Genomic DNA, 4,667 nt, shown 5'->3' on the forward strand with positions numbered 1-4,667 from the left:
GTAAGTAGAATGGCAATTTGTATATTAATTAATCTTTTTAAATTTATAATTAGAAATAATTTCTATGAGAAATAAGATACGAAAGTAGGTTAAAAAAAAAACGACAGCATAAACTCGTATTTTAATTTTAAAACTTCTTAAGGCAAAATTCGATTTTAAGTGCTTCTAAAAAACCTTCAGATGTATAATGGAAGGCATTTATTGTTTAGAGTCTGTAATAAGCCTAAATAATATTTCAAACTTTTGTTTTAACAAAATTGAGACTTTTTAAATAAATAACTTTCAAAACGACCCTTCTCTAAAATACATTCGGAAAGACTACATCCAATTGTGTTGGTGTTTCCAACACATGGGTTCAGTTATATTTCATTTTCACATTTAAGACTTTGTGTTTTGGATCGTTTTTTACATGATGTCTGGTCCTCAGATCGTCTAGTCTTTTATAAAAGCAGTCTTCTCTTTATACCTCAGTATGTCTAGAAATAAATATTTGTCTTCAGTTCTTCTATAAAAACTCCGTCAGCTCATCTCAGACCTTCACCTTATGTTAAAATATTCTCTAGCCTTCAGGTCATTTATACGCCATTAAGGATTGTCTACTTTCTGGGACGCAGTGTGTCGAGAAAGAAACCCTGGTATTCACTTCTTCTATAAAAGTTCCGTCATCTAAGACCTTAAACTCGTTAAAAAGAAATTCTCTGGCCTATAGGTCATCTATACAAACAGTCTGGCCTTCAGTTCAGTCTACTCCCTGGGAATCAACTTGTCTAAAAACAAACCTTTGAAAACAATTCCGTCAGCAGACCTTAAACTCGTTTAAAATACTCTCTGGCATTCAGATCATCTAAAAAACTAACTACTCATTAGAACCCTGTATTTCAGCTCCATGATCTTCAATACTAGAAAAAAACTACAATCCCTGACGTCGCCTACGAAGACTCTTTCGTCTTCAGGTCGTTTATAAAAAAATCATATTTTGCTGTTCAATAAAGACACACTTCAGTTTGTCTATGGACAATTCTTTTATAAGCAATCTTTTATAAACAGCTCCTGAAGACTCTCTCCCTCAGTTCGCCTATAGTCCCAATTTAGCTAGTCTTCAGATACTCCCCTGTGATCGTCTATTTATATTTCCTTCCACTCGTTTATATAGACTCCTTTCATCTTTTCATTAAATACTCTTCATAGCTTGTCTAAAATACTAGCTATCCTTCAGCTCGCCTATAAAGACTTCCTTCAGCTCACTGTAAAAACTCTCTTTATCTACCCTCAGCTTGCCCATAAAAACTCCATTCAGCTCTCCAAAAATAAAACTCTGTTTAGCTCATCTATAAAGACTCCCTTCAGCTCGTCTATAGAAACTTCTACCAATTCGCCTACAAACACCCCGGTCATCTATAAAGACTCATTTCAGGTCATCTATAAAGACTTTAGAATTTGTCTATATAGACTCTTCCATTAATACTCTTTTCAACTCGACTACAAATACTACATTCAACTCCTCTTCAGATATTCCAAAGTTTATCTATAAATACTCCCTCCAGCTAGTCTGTGATGATTATCCGCAGTTCGCCCAAGCAAAGGACTCCCTTCGCACTCACATTGCGTGTTCTTCCACCTTTCCATACCCATGCAATTTTTCATTCCATTTCTCATTTTGATTTCATTAATATCCTCTAGCATTACCATTTCCTTAACTATTTGCTCTCATATTTTTCTTTTTTTCCTGCCACTTCAAATAGTTAATAAAGTAAATTTTTGCTGCTGCCGTTGTTGTATATCTTTCAATTTATTATTTTCTCACAGCGTTCGAAGGACTTTTATTTTTGATTAATAGCGAAATTGCGTTTGATAACGCAAACAATTTTGATATATTTCTTTCATAATTCACGCAAAAAAATGTGCGGCAAACATCTCAGACCACCCACCAATGTTCAGATTACACAACTTAACCATTACTACTTGAATTTGAGACGAAACCAATTTTCCATGAAAAGAAGAAAAAACACCGGAAAATAATCACACAAGGTTGAAACATAGAACTTCGAAGAACGGGCAAGAGGTTACTTCACAACAACAAAAAATAAGAAAAATCTCGTGGGTGCAAAAAGAACGAATGAACGGAAAAATGTTACGTTCAATTACTTGGGAAAACTAATGTTTTCATATTCATCATAATGACACTTTTTTCACACGTTTGCCTCATAAATATTTATGGAATTGTGAGCTGAATACTTCATTCATTGATGCATACATACAAACAAACACCGAGGAGACATACATATACAATATAGCTGTAGGTGTCTATTTTAGTTATTCAGGTAGGCTAATGTATCAGGAAAGGAAAGAAGGAAGAGGGTTGGAGGGATGGTCATAAAATATATTTTTACGGAAGGACTTGGTAGAAGAAAACGACCAGATAGAGAAGATGAATGATGACGAGCGCATCACTGCCAGGATGACAATCTTTTGCTTACATTCAATAACTTCCTTCGTTGCTTGTTTTCATCTTTATCATACAGGTTCAAGTGGGGCTATGTATACACATGTAGGGATATGAGCTACTCCAGAAGAAATGGCTAAACATTTTCAATTCTGAAATAATAGGGTCGGTGTGAAGAATGATAGGAGATCCAAATCAGCATTATATATACATTACAGAGGTATTGAAATCTTAAATTCTGTTAACGATGTTAGAAATTATTTAATATGACCGTAACCATTCCTGGTCATAAGCTGGACTCACTTGTCTGGTATTTGCCGACCCATTCGCCTTTATAAAATCTATAATGACTTATTGACTTTAGGACGTCATGGTCTCCAGCTGGACTGTAGAGGGTTGCCCATATTCGACGGACCCATGCTTTTTTTAATCAAAGCAAAAAATAAAAATTTGGCAGTTGGCAATGTTAATCATTTAATTTGTTCCAAGTAGATTTGTTTACATCAATTTTTGAATATGATATCTTCTCTCAAATGGCCGCCTCTGCCCTTTTTCCTGCATTTTCCATCGTTTTTGCCAACATTTCGGCCGGAATAGCGGCTATTTCTTCACGAATGTTGTCCTTGAGCTTTGACTTTAAATATCCCCACAAGAAGAAGTCAGGCGGCGTCAAATCGGGAGAACGCGGTGGTCAGTCCAAATCACCACTTTTCTACATCAAACGGCCCGGAAACAAATTCTTCAGAAAATCGATTGTTATGCGACTTGTGTGCGGTGGAGCGCCGTCTTGTTGAAACCAGAACTGCCTCATACGCTTTCGACTAATAATTGGCATCACAAAATTGGTCATCATGTCGCGATAACGCTCCTGGTTGATGATAACAGCATGGCCATTTTCATTTTGGAAGAAAAACGGCCCAATGACCGTTTTCGCCTAACGCCGCACCAAACTGTGACTTTTTCGTCATGAAGAGGCACTTCTTGAATCTCCTGAAGATTTTCAGTGGCGTAAAAACGGCAATTCAATGTGAAATGGGCTTCATCGGACATGATAATTTTGTTCCAAAATTACTCGTCATCTTCGGCCATTTCGATGACTCTTTGGACCCATTCCAATCGACGAAGCTTGTACGCAGGCAACATTCTTTGCGTCAATTGAATTTCGTACGGGAACAAATGCAAACAAATGCTACTTTTTCGTCATAAAGAGGCACTTCTTGAATCTCCTGATTTTGAGTTGCGTAAAAACGGCAATTTTGCTTATTTACGGTCCCATTCAATGTGAAATGGGCTTCATCGGACATGATAATTTTGTTCCAAAATTGCTCGTCATCTTCGGCCATTTCGATGACTCTTTGGGCCCATTCCAATCGACGAGGCTTGTACGCAGGCAACATTCTTTGCGTCAATTGAATTTTGTACGGGAACAAATGCAAATCAATGCGAATAATCCGTTGTAAAGTGGACCGAACCATGAACAACTGCTGAGAACGGCGGTTTTGGGATGTTCTTGAGGACCACTCAACACTGGCTCGTACGGCAGCGATATTCTCGGCCGATCGCCTTGGTCGACTTTTATATGGCCTCTTCGGATTAGAAAGAGCCTTACCAGTCGAAAATGTTTCGTATAAACGCTTAATGGTGTTCTTAGAAGGCGCACTTCTCACCACGTTGAGTTTTCACAATTGACTTCTTCTGTTGAATGTAAATTTCAACTATTTCAGAGCGCTCGCGTGGCGTGTATTGGTTCATGTAAAAATCTGCTTGGACTGACGCTTCAAACGCGGTATGTCATTAAGTGATGTGACATCTCTGTCAAAAGTTATGGCGTTGCCAGATGGGTCCGTCGAATATGGACAACCCTGTAAATTTCCTGGTCTTTAAAGTCGAATAGACAATCTGTATGGGCTTCAGGTGGTTTTAGAGGACTCCCTTGTGGCCTTGTCGATATCAATGTTTACCCAGTTGTTTCACTAGCCAGTAAGAACTCACTAGCCTTCATTTGGTCTTTACCAGATCACTTTCCTTCCTGGCCTTCAAGTCGAATAGAAAATCCACATGGTATTCAGATGGTGAACGAGGACTGCCATGTGGCCTTTCCAGTTTTGTTCACTATGAGGTAAGGACTAACTGGCCTTCAACTCGTCTTTACTGATCTATTCGCTTTTATCAGATCTGTAGGGACATAACTGGTATTTAGCTGGCCTTTGGAAAATCGTTAGCA

The sequence above is a fragment of the Musca vetustissima genome, unplaced genomic scaffold (genome assembly GCF_032173495.1).
Source record: "Musca vetustissima isolate MV318-11 ecotype Yass unplaced genomic scaffold, APGP_CSIRO_Mvet_v1 utg9837, whole genome shotgun sequence".
NCBI lineage: Eukaryota > Metazoa > Arthropoda > Insecta > Diptera > Muscidae > Musca > Musca vetustissima.